The sequence below is a fragment of the Giraffa tippelskirchi genome, chromosome 9, assembly GCF_054371585.1.
Source record: "Giraffa tippelskirchi isolate mGirTip1 chromosome 9, T2T-mGirTip1v1.2.pri, whole genome shotgun sequence".
Lineage (NCBI taxonomy): Eukaryota > Metazoa > Chordata > Mammalia > Artiodactyla > Giraffidae > Giraffa > Giraffa tippelskirchi.
In genome coordinates this window covers 112,590,506-112,610,490 of record NC_137283.1, presented here as the reverse complement: position 1 = coordinate 112,610,490, position 19,985 = coordinate 112,590,506, and the positions used below count along the sequence as shown (strand labels likewise).

Here is a 19,985-nt window from a genome sequence, read left to right as displayed (position 1 = left end):
CGTAACTGAGCAACTGAACAGCAACAAATGACATGAAATAGAATTTTGGTGAAAGCTGGTTAATGTTAATGGTGAAGGCTGGAATTTGAAAATTGTTTGGAAAAGACATCCCTTTCTTTTTGATGGGGGCCTGAAGTGCTCTTACCTGTAAGGCAGAATAGTTAAGGTATGTTTTATCAGTTTAAAAATAAATGAACAAAATTAAACTAAAAACAATAATAACAGCACAAAATTGGGTAGTGAAATCAGTCAAAATGAGTCAAAAAAGATCTTAGAATGCATAGCCTGAAGTTTACCCTAGTTTATTTACTAAGTAGCAATTACAAAAGGCATGTTCGGCTTATTTATAACAATTGATTTTTATTAAAGTATATTTTTTCTCAAATTTGAGTGTTTTTTATCATTCAGTAATATAAAAAAAAAAGTTTACTAAGGCTAACCATGTGCCAGGACCAAATTTGGTAATAGACCCACAAAGATAAAATGCTTACAGTCCCTTCATTCCCATCCCATACAGTGCAACCAGACTACCTCCAGTGACATATGGAAAAATCACTTAATTGGATAAATGGGTGAAAAAGGATCCAAGGATAATTAAAGTATTAAAAAGGCCAAAATGTTTAATTTTGACATTAGTATTTTCAACTAGATGTATATATTATATATAGACTTAAAAAATTCATAATACAAAAGCTAAAAAGTTGTCATATTCCATTCCAGTAAAATTGCTAATAATTTTATACTAAACTCACATCAAAGATATTTCCTCTTCATGTCAATGCTAACATAAATCTTCTCTTTATCTCTAGACAGTGCTCACACTTTACTGTGTAACCATGTTTTATTCCCCTATTTTTTATTTCTATGGCTTCCTCACAGTCATGAATCAATAAAAATCACTGCATAAAAAGTCCCAATTTCCTGACAGATGTGATTTTTATACTGGATAGAGAAGAGATAAACAGTATATTCCAGGGGAATAATTGCCAAAGTCAATTTAAAGGGGATGGGAGCATTGGTCTCCGCTCTATCTGTTATTATCACATTCACAATATGGTAGCTAACAAAATGTACACTGATGTCAAACAAGCAAATCATTCCCAGGGCTCCATTCGTTTTTATTTGCAACTGCTGTCATTGCATCCTAAATGAAATTGGCCCTGCTTATATAAGAGAATTACAGTAATTTTCAAAGATGAATTCTCACTTTGTGAAAATCGTCATAAAATGAAGATTATTTTAGGAGTGAAGGGACAAGTGTATGTATGAGTGCACATTTACCCCAGTCATGTCTGACTCCTTGCAACTCTATGGATTGTAGCCCATAGGCTTCTCTGTCCTTGGATTCTCCAAGCAAGAGTACTGGAGTGGGATGCTGTGCCATCCTCTAGGGCATTTTCCCAACCTAGGGATGGAACCTATGTCTCATGTCTCCTTCATTGCCAGGTGGTTTCTTCACCACCAGTGCCACCTGGGAAGCCCTATGGGACGCATATCTCACTCTATATTTGCAGATTTTTTTAACTAAGTTTGAAAAACCCAAAGTATATACTAATAACAACATCAAATTTTAGAGAGAACTCAAAGAACAGAAAATCCCTGCTTAAACCCACAAGACTTTGTTTAGTAAATGTGCTTCGTAGCTACTGTTACTATACCTCATTTTACATTTTTAGCTCTTTAAAAGACAGTTGATGATTAAAGTAATTAATGAACTTATGTATAATAAATGAGCATTTCAGTATTAAATTTTAAAATGTCACACCTCTACATTTTGAGACTATTTCCCAAAGGTTACACTGGGAAAAAAATGATAATATTTTCCATTCATAGTACCACCAGTACTTGTGAGATGAACTTATTTACCAGAAGACTGAATTTTCTGATTGAGAAATTTGTATTGATAAGTAACTGTTAGGAACATTCATTTTTCTTAAATCTGGTGTCAGCTATAATCTGCAAAAGCAAATTACACTTAAATTATGATGTTCAACAAAGTGAATTAAACAAATAAAAGGCAGCTCCGAAGGAATAAAGCACAATTTTCTATTTTATTGAATATCTGTTCAAAATCTATTAACTGATTTATGACTAGAGCTGTCTCTGACTGATATCAAAACTAGCTTTCAATCTAGTCATTTTTAAAAAGTCAAACCAGTATAACTACTGGAAAAAAAATAGGCTCCCTTTTCTTTATTAAAAACTGCCTTTTTTGAGGCAGATAGGATTCATGGTGTGATATTCCCAGTTTCATGATGGCAAGAAAACTTTAATTCAGTTTTTCATTTTTGAGGTGTTTCTACTGGTGATCCATGCCTTATAGAGATTCATACCACATGGCTATTTGATATTCATATTCACACATTTGTGAAATTATTATTACATAGGAGACTGAATGGATTCAGAGTTCTTATTTCAAACTCAACATGCTGCAGGATCTCTCAGAGCATGCATACATTTTAGTTTCCAAGCTGGATTTCTACATAGAGAAACTGAAGTATGATTAAAAAATAGACTTTATCACTATATAACATAGCCATTATGAGCTCAAGTATAATTAGATCATAAGCATGGATTTTTTTCAAAATTCTCACATTTTCACATTGGCTTTGAACAACAGTATATTCAAAACTGAATTGGTTGCTTCATATATACCTTTATATAAATATTTCTAAATGTTTTAACTGGATCCCTACTAAAGAATTAATAGAATTGGAACTAGATTGATGTAGAAACAGCATTTTATTAAGATCACTCTTCCTTTTATAACAGAACTCTGTCAAGACATGCTGCTCTTGTGTGTACAAATACTTCACGTTCTATAAAGACTACAAAGCAACTGCTAGGTCAGAATTGTGAGTATATTCAGCCACAGCTGTCAAGGTTTTCTGCAAAGTACAACTGGCAGCCACCTATACAACTTGCTCCATGAATGTGGGTATAGCTACTGTTTCAATAACAAGCTCTGTGATGTGAGTGAATGCAGTACACATATCAGTTTCCATTATTGATGAAGTGGCACTTGATCCTCAATTTAAAAAAATGACATCAAAATATAATTTACAAATATACAAAAAAGCATTCACATATATATATAATAAAGAAAAGTACACACAGACATCGGGATGAGAACATGGCAGTTATTCTGTATCTTATTTTATTTTCGGAATATTCCTATGAGATATCCTATATTGTTACAATAATAATTATTTATTGATGTAGCTATTTTATGGTAGCTAACTTTCAAAGAGTTAAAATAATTTTGAGATATATTTCACATTGAAATATAGAATCCTTTCTACAAAACTGATTTTCCAATTAAAGAGATCTTCCTGAATTTTACAAATTTTTTGTGACATTATAAAGCAGAAACTAATTATTTAATGGTTTCAAAAGGTTTCTTTTGGTAGATTTAGATACTGGGTGATGAGGAAGAGACAAGGAAATGTGAGTTAGGTAAAAGAGATACCTTTCTGATTATTCAACTTGACTAAAACATACACAGTCGTCTAGGATACTTGGAGTGTCTGGCACATGATTTGCATGCCCTGAATGGGGATAGAAAAATAAGCAATACAGTTGGGTTAATCAGCATCATTTCAAGTGTTTTCTAGGTTCTAATGAGGCTGCATGAAATTGTCCATGCGAGATGTTTGTCATCTGATCACATATCCATCAACATGGTAACAGTTTGAGAGGAATGCAGTATTAGCGCTTGAATATAAACTTCAGTTGGTCACTGGTAAAATGAAAAGCTGAGGCTTTTAGGAGGCACAGATACAAAGCTAGAAGAATATCTATAGGATAAAATTACCAAGCCTAGATTTAAGAAAGGAATAAAGAATCTGGCAGAAAGCTGACCCTAAGGATCACAGAGATAGCATTCTTTAAGTAACTAGGATCAAGTAGATTTTAAGAGTTGAAGACACAAGGTTACAGAAAGTGATGTTGATGCCAGGGATATACGGTACTGAAAAAATCCTTGATTTCAACCAGGGAATTGCCATACACTTCCTGTTTAGGGCAAGATAAAATATTTCAAGTATGATAAGAGTTACCAGACGAGACAAAGTATATAAAACAAGAGGATCAACAGACAATGACTGAACTCTCATGTAGAGAGACATGTTCATTTTTTTTTTTTTTACACAACTAATCTATGTATATTTACATAAAACAAGAAATAATATTTGGCACATTTATATATGGCAACCCACTCCAGTATTCTTGCCTGGAGAATCCCATGGACCAGGGAGCCTAGAGGGCTACGGTCTATGTGGTCACAGAGTCAGACATGACTGAAGCAACTTAGCACAGGTGCTCACACCCTAATATTGGGCTCTCTGGTGGCTCAGATGGTAAAGAATCCACCTGCAGTGCAGGAGACCCAGGTTTGATCCCTGGGTTACGAAGATCCCCTGGAGAAGGAAATGACAACCTACTTCAGTATTCTTGCCTGGGAAATCCCATGGACAGCAGAGACTGACAAGCTTCAGTCCATAGGGTCACAAAGAGTGGGACACAACTGAACAACATGATCAGATTAACAAAATATGCTTACTGAGAAATTGGTATATGCACTTAGTAGGAATATAATATACTGTGGATATTGGTGATTATCTGGAAAATGTAATAAACCTATGATCATAAAAAGTACTATTACCAATTATTTAAATTAAAAAAATCATTGTATGATTATAATTTTCCTTCAAAGTAAATCAGTTGCAAATTTGCAAATGAATGAACTATTACTTTTTAAAAAATTTTCTATAGTGAGGAAATAAAATACCAATATTAATATACTTTAAAATAATATTTTCATCATAAATTATTTCAAATACATGATGATTTATACAATTCTATGTCACTTTATGATATGAGTATGCAAGAGATGTAAGAGGCACGGGTTTGATCCCTGGGTCACGAAGATCTCCTAGAGGAAGGCATGGCAGTCCCCTCCAAATTCTTGCCTAGAGAACCCCATGGACAGAAGAGCTTGCCAGGCTGCAGTCCACTGGGTAGCAGAGAGTCAGACATGACTGAAGTGACTGAGCACACACGCATCATGTATATAACATACATGATTATGTTAAAAATATAATATATCCTCACCCCAAATCAGAGCTTATATTTTAAGTTGTGGAGAAAAGAGTAAAATATATGAAACAGTTGGAGAGCCATCAACAGCTGAACCGTAAGAAACTAATAGGTCATTCTGAGGAGGAAATTTCTAACTGCTGCAATAGGTCATGAAGAGTATCAAGGCTAGCAAGACTTACCTGGTTATGAAGAGAAGTAAAACTGTAAAGAGCAGAAAGCAAGGGAGAGAGATTCCAGGAGATGAAGAAAGCATGAGCATAGACAGAAAGGCAGAAATGAGCGGGCACAATGCCAGGAGAGAAATGAGTTTAACCTAAGTTAAATTTTAATGTGAGAGAAGGGTAGCCAGAAATTCTCAATCTGTTCACACTAGGGAAAGCAAAACAGAGATGAACTTCATACGGTAGGAAACTCAGGTATTGTCAGAATTTAAACATAAATGTGAGAAGTTATTTTAATAATTTTAAAACATCAGTCAGTTCAGTTCAGTTTAGCACTCAGTCATGTCTGACTCTTTGCAATCCCATGGACTGCAACAGGCCAGGCCTCCCTGTCCATCACCAACTCTCGGAGCTTACTAAAAGTCATGTCTAAAGAGTGATGCCATCCAAACATCTTATCCTCTGTTGTCCCACCTTCATTCTTTCCCAGCATCAGTGTCTTTTCAAATGAATAAGTTCTTCACATCAGGTGGAAAAGTATTGGAGTTTCAGCTTCAGCATCAGTTCTTCCAATGAAAATTCAGGACTGATTTCCTTTAGGATGGACTGGTTGGATGTCCTGGCAGTCCGAGGGACTCTCAAGAGTCTTCTCCAACACCACAGTTCAAAAGCATCAATTCTTCACCACTAAGCTTTCTTTATAGTCCAACTCTCACATGCATACATGACTATTGAAAAAACCATAGCTTTGACTAGATGGACCTTTGTTGGCAATAATGTCCCTGCTTTTTAATATGCTATCTAGGATGGTCATAACTTTTCTTCCAAGGAGAAAGCATCCTTTAATTTCATGGCTGCAGTCACCATCTGCAGTGACTTTGGAGCCCAAAAAAATAAAGTCTGTCATGGTTTCCAATGTTTCTCCATCTGTTTGCCATAAAGTGATGGGACCAGATGCCATGATCTTAGTTTTCTGAATGTTCAGCTTTAACCCAACTTTTTCACTCTCCTCTTTCATCAAGAGGCTCTTCAGTTCCTCTTCACTTTCTACCATAAGGGTGGTGTCATCTGCATATCTGAGGTTATTGATAATTCTCCCAGCAATCTTGATTCCATCGTGTGCTTCATCCAGCCCAGCATTTCTCATGATGTAGTCTACATATAAGTTAAATAAGCAGGGTGACAATATACAACCTTGATGTACTCCTTTTCCTATTTAGAACCAGTCTGTTGTTCCATGTCCAGTTCTAACTGTTGCTTCTTGACGTGCATAAAGTTTTCTCAGGAGGCAAGTAAGGTGGTCAGGTATTCCCATCTCTTTAAGAATTTTCCCGTTTGTTGTGATCCACACAGTCAAAGGCTTTGGCATAGTCAATAAAGCAGAAGTAGATGTTTTTCTGGAACTCCCTTGCTTTTTCAATGATCCACTGGACGTTGGCAATTTGATCTCTGGTTCCTCTGCCTTTTTTAAATCCACCTTGAACATCTGGAAGTTCATGGTTCACAAACTGTTTAAGCCTGGCTTGGAGAATTTTGAGCATTACTTTGCTAGAGTGTGAGATGAATGTAATTGTGCAGTTGTTTGAGCATTTTTTTTGCATTGCCTTTCTTTGAAATTAGAATGAAATCAGACATTTTCCTGTCCTGTGGCCACTGCTGAGTTTTCCAAATTTGCTGGCATATTGAGTGCAGCACTTTAACAGCATCAATAGTGTACACAATTCGTCAACCAACAGATGACTGAGAAATAGGGACAACAGATATGCCATCTTTGAAATACTCTAGAAACATGAAGCATTGAATGAGAATAAATAAATAAGATTGAAGAAATAATAAATATTTTTACACATTTAACCTAGTACATAAGGGAGAATGAAGAACTTAACATAGAAAGTTGCAGTCAACTTAAATAATGGCATTACCAAGTGTTTTAGTTCCTTACTGCTGCTGTAATAATTATCACAAACTTTATGCTTTAAAACACAAATTTGTTTTTCCTTTTGTAAGCATTCTTATATTAGGCCCATTCAAATAATCTAGGATACTGTTTCTATAGCAAGATCTTTAAGTTAATCACAATTTGAAAATCACTTTTGCCATTTAAGGTAACATAATAACAGTTCCCAAAGATTAGGATATAGGCATCTTTGGATGGCCATTATTCTGGTTACTACACCAAGAAATGAATGAGAATACAGTTAATATGATTGAGGTCTTACTATGTGCCAGATACATAGTTTCACATACCCAAGCTCCTTTCTCTCCAAAACATATAAGAATGGAAAACAGAAATATTCCCTATAATCCTATAGCTCATAAGATGCAGAACAGAGTTTGAACTCAGTTCTATTTTACTTCAGATACCATTTTGTTAATGGAAAAGTTTGGGATTATGTCTTTGGGTTATTTGAAAAGAGTGGACTTTGAATTGTTTTAAACATACCCCTTTTGAATTAAGACAGCTGGAAATAAAAGACAAACAAGTGAAATATTAGGAATGCAAATTAAAAATTAGAAATAATCAACTGAGAAATAACAATTTAAATTATTAGAACAGATATTAAAGATTATTTTAAAAAAATCAGTGATCTTGAGTTAGAGGGAGGAGAAGGATGATCAAAGAGGTAGAAAGAAAACCCAGAGAGTAAAGTATTGTGGAAAGCATAAAAGAGAGCATGTTAATGATACAAAGATCAGGAATATGAATGCTACTAAGAGGGAGAAGAGAAGTGAAGGAAGCCCTTGGCTCTTAGGTGACAATAATCTTTTGGATCATTAGAGTCTTTTGATTCAAATTATTTAGGTAATAAGTTACTTGAAGAAAAAAGATGCCAATATTTTAAGTTTATGTTGCTACCCTATGACTATTTTATTATTGAGGTATTGTAGAAAAAATGTTTCGGCATTGCTTGTGTTCATTCTTGAAAAACTAGAACATAATGTTTTGTTTATACAATGGAAAAGCAAATAATAAAAAATAATTCAAAATAATCTTAAAAAACAATTGCCAACTTATGCTCTACATTCTCTGAGAGCCTTCAGATGTGTGACTGGACTTTCCCCTCCTGCCTGTTCCCTGTACAGGGCTACCCCGTCCTTTTCATTTCTAAGCTGCACAAACTCTCTCACACGTAGTTCAGCTCTCCAAGGCAAAACTATCTTCATATTTCTGTCTTCAGAAAGAATTTTATCTTCTACAACACTGTTCTTCTGCTATCACCACAATGTATTTGTATTTTTTCTAGCAAGAGAGATGCTCATAGATCAAACTGATTCTTTTCTCTTTGTGATGGAATTGTTAATATTTAGGCCCTAAATTTCATCAATGAAATGCTAAGAATCTTTCCAAGGTTTAGAGTCACAAATAACTTTATCCAGTGATGAAACCTGAAATGTTCTCAAATTAAAAAATTTTTTAATCATTTAAAATTTTAAATACAAAGTTAGTATATGTAAGTAAGTATATGTAAGTGTCTTTGAGCATAAGTATGAAGAAAGTAATATTTTTAAAAGTTTTTCATGTTTCCATACATATATCCACATATACCTTTAAACTATAAATTATATATATATATATATACATCTTACAACTATATCTCAGTATATAATTATATGTAACATACATAATACCATATGTACACTAATGCATATATATATATATATATATATATATATATTTCTCAGTCAGTAACTATTAGTGCAAGACTTGGAAGACAGCTCTCAAAACATATCAATAAAATATTCAATGATTTAAGTAAATTTTAATACAGCTAATTTTATGTTGATATATTCTGCTATCATAGAACACACACACACACACACAGAAAGTTTGCAAGTATTTGCCATAACAGAAAATGAGATTTGCCTTACTTATATAAAAACAAAACAAAAATCACCTAAGCATTTAAATTTACAGAGCTGAATTACTTAAATACATAAAAGTATAAAAAAGGAAACCAACAAAAATTATATATAATCCATGATTGATAATTTCATTCAGAAATCCCTAACAATTCCAAACTTAATTTATCCATCCCTATCCACCTTTTCCTCTTTGGTAACCATACATTTATTTTCTATTTCTGTGAGTATGATTATATTTTGTAAATAAGTTCATTTGTATCATATTTTTAGATTCCACATATGAGTGATATCATACGATATTTGTCTTTCTCTTTCTGACTTATCTCACTTTGATAATTTCTAGGTTCATTCATGTTGCTGCAAATGGCATTACTGAACATATGCACAATACTATTTATAAAATAAATAAGCAACAAAGACCTACTGTATGTGACAAGGAACTCTAGTCATTATTCTGTAGTAACTTATATAGGAAAAATATCTGAAAAAAGAATGGATAAATGTATATGTACAATTGAATTACTTTGCTGTACACTTGAAATTAACACAACATTGTAAATCAACTATGAGCATAAAATAAAAATTAAATTAAAAAATGACTTATAAAACATACTATGTATAGAAGATATATGTGTTCAGGTATATATACAGTGAATATAGTTATGCAAAACACTAGTCTTTATACTTTGTCTCCCCTTCTCCCACCCCATTAAGAGATCTCTCTATGTCATCACATATAAGATTGTTTTCTGAGCTGCTCTTTGTAGTATCCAATGACTGATATCTGCATAGGTGCCAGTCAATTAGCATGGATGCAGATGTAGGGCATAGTGTGGTCCAGCTATGCCAGCCCCTAATTCTCTAGCTGATAGATCTTGGGGTCACTCAAGGGTCTCACAAGAAGCAACTCTGGAGACCAGAGTGGAGGACTAGGACTATAGGAGCTTGAGTTGTTAGATGTTTAAGTATTGTAAAAGTATTTTAACATTTCAATAATCAGTATAGCTGCCAAGGTTAGAGAGGCTGAATTTCAACTCAATGTTTGCCTAGAAGTTTGTACACTGGTTGAGCAAATTATTAGTATTAAGTCTGGAAATTTTTGATTTAAAAAAGAACCAAAGTAGGAACTTAGAGCTACAGAGAAGGCAGACAAGAAGAAAAAAAGACCAGGAGACTGTAGTGATTCCCTTGGCAGAAGACCTGACTTTCTTTTTTCAACAAAAGAAGCACTAGAACAATGAAGACAAAAACAAAACACCTGAGTAGTTGATTGTATCAACAAATATCACTCATAAAAATCACAACCAGATGGTGGAAAAGAGGTAAAAATGTAAAGTATGCTAATCTGTGCACATTATTTACACGGAGAAGTGACCACATGTCCTGCTTTGCTTAGTATGGACACAGTTTACACATGCCTCAGATCACAGGACTCTTGCCTGGAAAATCCCATGGACAGAGAAGCCTGGTAGGCTGCAGTCCATGAGGTCGCGAAGAGTCAGACACGACTGAGCGACTTCACTTTCACTTTTCACTTTCATGCATTGGAGAAGGCAATGGCAACCCACTCCAGTGTTCTTGCCTGGAGAATCCCAAGGACGAGAGAGCCTGGTGGGCTGCCGTCTATGGGGTCACACAGAGTTGGACACGACTGAAGCGACTTAGCAGCAGCAGCAGATCACAGGGTGTGTGTGTGTGTGTGTGTGTGTGTGTGTGTGTGTGTGTGAATGAGAGAGTCAGAGTGCTCAAGAGACATAAGTGGCAGACACAGAGAGATATGCAGATATCATGAGGCTTTACTCCTAAAAATACTTCAGTTGGTTCTCTTAAAAACAAAAAGGTTAACCAATATAATCATAACACAATTACTGCATCAGGAAATTTTACATGGATACAAGTTTTCTAACATACAGTCTACATTCAGATATCCACAATATCCTTTATGGCATTTTATTTTCTTTAGCGATCTTCTGTTTTTTTTATCCAGGACACAGTAAAGGATGTTGAGTAACATTTTTTCACCACTGTCTTCTTTCCCAGCAAGTTTGGCCTTAGAGTACAAAATGAAGCAGTGCAGAGGCTAACAGAGTTTTGCCAAGAGAATGCATTGGTCATAGAAAACACTCTCTTCCAACAACACAAAAGATAACTCTACACATGGACTTTACCAAATGGTCAATACCAATTTCAGATTGATTATATTCTTTGCAGCCAAAGATGGAAGAAGCTCTGTACAGTCAGCGAAAACAAGACCGGGAGCAGACTGTGGCTCTCAGATCATGAATCCCTTATTGCAAAATTCAGACTTAAATTGAAAAGTAGGGAAAACCACTAGACCATTCAGGTATGACCTAAATCCAATCCCTTATGATTATACAGTGGAAGTGACAAATAGATTCAAGGGATTAGATCTGATAGATAGAGTGCCGGAAGAAATATGGACAGAGGTTCGCAACATTGTACAGGAGGGGGCAATCAAAACCATCCCCCAAAAGAAGAAATGTAAAAAGGCAAAATGGTTGTCTGATGAGGCCTTACAAACAGCTGAGAAAAGAAGAGAAGCAAAAGGCAAAGGAGAAAAGGAAAGATACATCCATCTGAAATCAGAGTACCAAAGAGTAGCAAGGAAACAAAAGAAAGCCTTCCTCAGTGATCAATACAAAGAAAGAAAGAAAAATAACAGAATGGGAAAGACTAGAGATCTCTTCAAGAAAATTAGAGATACCAAGGGAACATTTCTTGCAAAGATGGGCACAATAAAGGACAGAAATGGTATAGACCTAACAGAGGCAGAAGATATTAAGAAGAAGTGCCAAGAATACACACAAGAACTATACAAAAAAAAAGATCTCATGACTCAGATAATCACAATGGTGTGATCACTCACCTAGAGCCAGACATCCTGGAATGCAAAGTCAAGTGGGCCTTAGGAAGCATCACTACGAACAAAGCTAGTGGAGCTGATGGAATTCCAGCTGAGCTATTTCAAATCCTAAAAGATGATGTTGTGAAAGTGCTGCACTCAATATGCCAGCAAATTTGGAAAACTCAGCAGTGGCCTCAGGACTGGAAAAGGTCAGTTTTCACTCCAATTTCAAAGAAAGGCAATGCCAACGAATGCTCAAACTACTGCACAATTTCACTCACCTCACACACTAGCAAAGTGATGTTCAAAATTCTCCAAGCTAGGCTTCAACAGTACATGAACCGAACTTCCAGATTTTCAAACTGGATTTAGGAAAGGCAGAGGAACCAGAGATCAAATTACCAATATCTTTTGGATCAAAGAAAATGCAAGAGAATTCCAGAAAAACATCTGCTTCATTGACTACACTAAAGCCTTTGACTGTGTGGATCATGACACACTGTGAAAAATTGTTAAAGTGATGGGAATACCAGACCATCTGACCTGCCTCTTGAGAAATCTGTATGCAGGCCAGGAAGCAACAGTTAGAACTGGACATGGAACAACAGACTGGCTTCAAATTGGAAAAGGAGTACATCAAGACTGTCTATTCTTATCCTGCTTATTTAACTTATATGAAGAGTACATCATGACAAATGCTGTACTGGATGAAGAACAAGCTGGAATAAAGCTTACAGGGAGAAAAATCAATAACCTCAGGTATGCAGATGACACCACCCTTATGGCAGAAAGTGAAGAGGAACTGAAGAGCCTCTTGATGAAAGTGAAAGAGGAGAATGAAAAAGTTGGCTTAAAACTCAATGTTCAAAAAACTAAGATCATGGTATCTGGTCCCATCATTTCATGGCAAATGGATGGGAAAACAATGGAAAAACTGGCAGACTTTATTTTCTTGGGCTCCAAAATCACTGCAGATGGTGACTGCAGCCATGAAATTAAAAGATGCTTGCTCCTTGGAAGAAAAGCTATGACAAACATAGACAGCATTTTAAAAAGCAGTGACACTGCTTTGCCGACAAAGGTCCATATAGTCAAAGCTATGGTTTTTCCATTAGTCATGTATGCATGTGACAGTTCAGTTCAGTCACTCAGTCGTGTCCGACTCTCTGCGACCTCATGAACTGCAGCACGCCAGGCCTCTCTGTCCATCACCAACTCCCGGAGACTACCCAAACCCATGTTCATCGAGTCGGTGATGCCATCCAACCATCTCATCCTCTGTCGTCCCCTTCTCCTCCCGCCCCCAATCCTACCCAGCATTAGGGTCTTTTCCAATGAGTCAACCCTTCGCATGAGGTAGCCAAAGTATTGGAGCTTCAGCTTCAACATCAGACCTTCCAATGAACATCCAGGATTGATCTCTTTTAGGATGGATTGATTGGATCTCCTTGCAGTCCAAGGGACTCTCAAGAGTCTTCTCCAACACCACAGTTCAAAAGCATCAATTCTGCGGCACTCAGCTTTCTTTACCGTCCAACTCTCACATCCACACATGACCACTGGAAAAACCATAGCCTTGACTAGATGGACTTTTGTTGGCAAAGTAATGTCTCTGCTTTTAAATATGCTATCTAGGTTGGCCATAACCTTCCTTCCAAGGAGTAAGCGTCTTTTAATTTCATGGCTGCAGTCACCATCAGCAGTGATTTTGGAGCCCAAAAAAGTAAAGTCTGACACTGTTTCCACTGTTTCCCCATCTATTTCCCATGGAGTGATGGGACCAGATGCCATGATCTTGGTTTTCTGAACGTTGAGCTTTAAGCCAACTTTTTCACTCTCCTCCTTCACCTTCATCAAGAGGCTCTTTAGTTCTTCTTCACTCTCCGCCATAAGGGTGGTGTCATCTGCATATCTGAGGTTATTGATATTTCTCCCGGCAATCTTGATTCCAGCTTGTGTTTCTTCCAGCCCAGCGTTTCTCATGATATACTCTGCATATAAGTTAAATAAGCAGGGTGACAATATACAGCCTTGACGTACTCCTTTTCCTATTTGGAACCAGTCTGTTGTTCCATGTCCAGTTCTAACTGTTGCTTCCTGACCTGCATACAGGTTTCTCAAGAGACAGGTCAGAAGGTCTGGTATTCCCATCTCTTTCAGAATTTTCCACAGTTTATTGTGATCCACCCAGTCAAAGGCTTTGGCATAGTCGATAAAGCAGAAATAGATGTTTTTCTGGAACTCTCTTGCATGTGACAGTTGGACCATAAAAAAAGCTGAGTACCGAAGAATGGGTGCTTTTGAACTGTGGTATCGGAGAATACTCTTGAGAGTCCATTGGCCAGCAAAGAGATCAAACCGGTTAATCATAAAGGAAATCAATCCTGAATATTTATAAGAAGGACTGATGCTGAAGCTGAAACTCCAATATTTTAGCCACCTGATAGGAAGAACTGACTCATTGGAAAAGACCCTGATGTTGGGAAAGATTGAAGGTAGAAGGATAAGGGAACAACAGAGGATAATATGATTGGATAGCATCACCATCTAGGTGGACATGAGTTTGAGCAAGCTCCAGGTGTTGGTGATGGATGGGGAAGCCTGGCGTGCATGCTACAGTCCAAGGGGTCTCAAAGAGTCAAACATGACTGAGTGACTTAACTGAACTGATTACTGATATTTTGAAGAGCCATTGCTATAATTATATAGAATCACTTTAATTCTTAAAGCCTTTTTTTTTCTTTTTCCTTTTACTTCTTCATGTGGTCTCACTATGGTTACATCAACTTTTTTTCGGTCATATTTTTCCCCATTCTTTCACTATTTAAATTTCTGTAAACTCCTATTTCAAATGTTTCTTTGTGTCAGAAATTAAAGTTGTTTCTAATTATTTTTCCCTTTCCTTAAAACAACAATACAGTATACTAATGCATATATATGGAATTTGAAAGATGGTAACGATAACCCTATATGCGAGACAGAATAAGAGACACAGATGCATGGAACAATTTTTATGGACTCTGAGGGAGAAGGTGAGGGTGGGACGTTCTGGGAGAATGGCATTGAGACATGTGTATTGTCGTATGTGAAACAGAGCACCATTCCATGTTCGATGCATGTGACAAGGGCTCAGGGTCGGGGCAATGGGATGATCCAGAAGGATGGGATGGGGAGGGAGGTGGGTGGGGGGTCCGGGAAGGGGAACACATGTAAACCCATGGCTGATTCATGTCAATGTATGGCAAAAACTATTACAATATTGTAAAGTAATTAGACCCCAACTAAAATAAATAAATTTATTAAAAAAAAAAATAAATAAATAAAACCCTTGGCCTTTAGTTCAACATACGGTTGCCAAGTATAGAAAAGTAAATACTACCCCTGGCAGTTAAATGTGACTAAATTATGGCCAATGAGTCTAGTGAGAATGGTATGTAAGCGGAAATGGCAGGTGAAATTTCCAGGAGGAATTCTTAAAGAGAAAATTTATTACTTTCTTCAAATCTTCCTCTTTGCTGACTGGAATGTAGAGGTAATAACTGGAGCTTGAGTAACCCTCTTTGACCATGCTGTGGAAAAATAAGATGAACAAGATGGAAGAACCTAGTTCCATGATCATGGTGGAATCAATATCCCTTCCTGACTGACTGGATTTATTATATTTAAAATCTTTTATAAAGAGAAAATAACCCTCTATTTTATTTAATTTGCTTTTATTTAGTTGTTGCTAGTACTTATAACTAAACCATGAGGAATACCATATTATAAACAATCTAGTGCTAGGTAATTTTCCATCCAACAATATTTATAGTTATTAAGCAAGTTTGGTTAATTTTTTTTAAATAAATTTTTACATTTATAAAAGAATTGTTTCTGAGTAGTAATCCCTTGTATTATTACACACAAAGTTTTAATCTATTTTTTGATGGATATTTAGGCTGCATCCAGGTTTTGGCTAATGTATAAACAATTTTATCAGTCTCTTTGGGTCACATGTTTTCATTTCTCTTGGGTAAAAACCCAGGAGTAGAATTTTTACTGTATGTTTTTATAAAAAAACTGCCTAAGCACTCTTCAAAAAGCCTTTAATATTTTATATTCCTATCAATAATCTATGGTTGACTCAATTGCTATAATCGTCTCCATCATTTGATGTCAGTTATTTTAATTTTAACCAAATTATTGAAAGTAAAGTCACATTTCTTTGTGGTTTATTTTCATTTTCTTTATGACTAATTATTAGCACATTATCTTGTGCTAACTGGTGATAAAGAGAGAGGGAGAGAGATTTGTGAAGGGTCTTGTAAAATATTTTGCCTATTTTCAATGTTTAAATTAAGCAATTTATCTTTTTTTTTTTTAATCTGTAAGTACTCTTTATACATTCTGGATGCAACTTTTTCATCTGATGTGTGCATTACAAATATTTTTCTCCCAGTCTGTGTATTTGAATGCCTTAAAGAGGATTTTGAATAAACAAAAATTCTTATTTTATTTTAAATTCAAGTCATTAATTTCTTTTATAATGGTTGGTGATTTTTTAATGTTACATATAAGGAATTTTTCTCTAAAATTAAGGCTGAAGAAATAGTCACCATTTTTCTCCTAGAAATTGTATTCTTAGTATTTACATTTAGGTCTTATGTCTTCTCCAATTAAGGCTGTCTCTAGTGGAGTTATTATCATCATGCATTCATTTCACATGCTAGCAATATAATGCTCAAAATTCTCCAAGCTAGGCTTCAACAGTATGTGAACCAAGAACTTCCAAATGTTCAAGGCAGATTTAGAAAAGGCAGAAGAAACAGGGATCAAATTGCCAACCTCCATTGGATCATAGAAAAAGCAAGAGAATTACAGAAAAACATTTACTTCTCCTTCATTGACTACGCTAATGCCTTTGACTCTGTGGATCACAACAAACAGGAAAATTCTTAAAGATGGGAATACCAGACCACCTTACTTGCCTCCTGAGAAATCTGTATGCAGGTCAAGAAGCAACAGTTAGAAGCAGACATGGAACAACAGACTGGTTCCAAATTGGAGAAGGAGTACGTCAAGACTGTCTATTGTTATTCTGCTTATTTAATTTATATGTAGACTACATCCTGAGAAATTCCAGGCTGAATGAAGCACAAGCCAGAATTAAGATTGCTGGGAGAAATATCAATAACCTTATATATGTAGATGACACCACCCTTATGGCAGAAAGTGAAGAAAGAGAGGAACAAATGGAAGGAAGGTACTTATTTTAAAATAACACAGGAAACTTATTCTAGCCTGAGGAAATATTTGATTCCGTATATTGAATGGCTTAATGTGGCCTTGTATAAATTAATTTTATAAGCTTGCAAGGCAGAATATTCTTTCATTCTATGAAATAGGAAAATCTAAGGGTCCAGTCAGAATGACCAGAGTCCCTGTCATGGCTTCCCCTACGCTCAAAGGAAATCCAATTAGCATCAAATTCTCCAGCAGTGCTTCAAGCTATAAGCTAGAGTTAGGTGAGAAAGTCTGCCATTCCTAGGTGTTCACTTTATTCTTCCTCTCACATTAATACATATATCAGGATATAGCCAGTAGCGGAAATTAAAATAATAACTTCACTTGTCTTACCATTGTTTTATGTTTTTTTCAAAACACTGGTAGGAAATCAGAGTGTTATTTAATAGGCACCCTTGAAAATCAAATAAATTTTAAATATGATTTTTATACTTTAATAAATCTCTTAGAATTGTTTTACAGGAAAGTTAGATAGTACAGAGAGTTCTTTTTAAACTTACACCTATTTTCTTCTGTTATTTTTTTTTCTTTTTTTCCCCAGATTTATTGAGATAAAATTGACATACAACGTGGTGCAACTTTAAGGTATACAATTTGAAGATTTCAGATATATATATTGCAAATGGTTATCACATTAAGGTAAGTTAGCATATATTCATCACCTCACATAATTACCTCTTTCCGTGGTGAGAAATTTCATGATTTCCTCTCTTAGCAAATTTCAAGTAACGAAAACATTGTTGACTACAGTCAAAATGCTATAAATTATGTGCCCAGAACTTCATCTTATAATTAGAATTTTACACTCATTAACCACCTTTGCCCATTTACCCCATCCCACTCTACCCTACACCACAGCAAACCACAAGTCTGCTCTGTTTCTATGAGTTTGTGCTTCTCTTTGGACTCTACATATAAATAAGATTATTATGTGTCTGTTTCTGACTTAATTTACTTAGCACAATGCCCTCAAGATCCAACCAGGTTGTCTCATACATTATCCTGAAATATGCATTTATCTATACATGTTTCTGCGGTTCCCTGGTGGCTCATATGGTAAAGAATCTGCCCGCAATTTGGGAGACCTGGCTTCAATCCCTGATTCTGGAAGATCCCCTAGAGAAGGGAGTGGATATCCACTCCAGTAAGTATTGTCTGGAGAATCCCATGAACAGAGGGGCCTGGCAGGCTACAGTCCATGGGGTCACAAAGAGTCAGACATGAGTGAATGGTTTTCACTTTTACTTTCACACTTGTTTCTATAATGTATCGATCTGGGTCTAGAAAAGATGAACATTATGCCATACTGATGTTTCCAACTCTAATTCATAACCCTATGGATCATTCTGGCCTCCTGCCTGCTGATCTGCATTCTACCATTCCAACAGTGAGAAAAACCACTCTGTACCCCTTCATGGCTAAATTCTAGAAAACCTGTATAGTAGTTTCATAATTGTTCATATATACCCTCAATTTTATCCACTGGGTTTTGTTCTTATTGATAAAACACAGATTGTACTCATTTCTTACGTCAATTCATTTTTCTTACATCCTCTTCAGTGAAGCCAAATGATGGTTTGACTTACAATTTATCAACTTTATCATGGTGGGAAAGTGATATGCACTCAATAAAAACTGTACTTCAGATTTTGAATATTGATTTTTTTTCCAGGACTAGCCATATTTTGTAGAAGACTCTCCCATGAGGCTGGGCAGCAATAGCAGCCACAGCTACTGTGCAGCCACAACATGATCATGAGGGTAAACAACCAATACACTTACAACCATGCTGTACACAAACAACCATTCTGGTTTTCACTTTCAGGACAGTATTCAATAAATTACATGATATTCAACTCATTATAAAATAGGCTTTGTGTTTGATGATTTTTCCCAAGTATAGGCTAATGTAAGTCTTCTGAGCTCGTTTTAGGTAGACTAGTCTAAGCTATGATGTTCTGTAGGTTAGGTCTGCTAAATGTGTGTTAGATATAAAGCTTTGGGTGGGTTTATTGGGATGTAACCCATCATAAATCAAGGAAGATGTGTAAATTACTCTGTCACAAATGAATGCAAATTCTTCTGCATTCCCCAATTCGGGGTGCCACAATATCCGAGGTGGCTCCTTTCCCCCACACATTAAGCTTCATTCTTTGTTTTATAAAATTCTAGAGTTTAGACAATTGCAAAGGGCCACATAGCCACCACTACAGTAACATATAGAATAATTTCACTTTTTTAAAATATTCTTTTCCCATCACTGAATCCCTAGAAATCACTGATCTATTATCCCCTTTATCATTTTGTCTTTCTGAAAAGGATGAAATATTCTATAGATGTCAATTAGATCAAGTTGACTGTTACTGCTGTTCAGGTCTAAAATCAGGACTGATTTCCTGTCTGCTTGATTTATCAATGACTGACAGAGAGGTGTTGAAATCTTCATCTTTAACTGTGGATTTATCTATTTCCCTTTTCAGCTAACAGATTTTGCTTCAAGTATCGATGCTCTGGTGTTAAGTTCATACACATTTAGGATTGTTATGGGTTCTTAGGGAATCGACCCATTATGCCCCCTTTACCTCTAATAATATTTCTAGGATGTAAGACCTAAATTTAAGACCCAATATTACATGTACTTCTAATGTAATTGGGAGGGCCTCTAATGGCCTAAAGACAAGTTTCCCTCCCCATTCTGCTCCTTCAGATGA

At 35.8% G+C, this 19,985-nt stretch overlaps 1 long non-coding RNA gene across 1 annotated transcript; it reads left to right on the top strand.

Moving 5' to 3' along the window:
• The first annotated feature begins 25 nt into the window (after positions 1 to 25).
• LOC145521163 (uncharacterized) lies at positions 26 to 19,142 on the top strand. The gene is made up of 4 exons (XR_014065186.1): positions 26 to 166; positions 2,773 to 2,855; positions 17,816 to 17,913; positions 18,947 to 19,142. It is a non-coding gene; the product is annotated as an uncharacterized LOC145521163 (long non-coding RNA).
• The last annotated feature ends 843 nt before the right edge of the window (positions 19,143 to 19,985 follow it).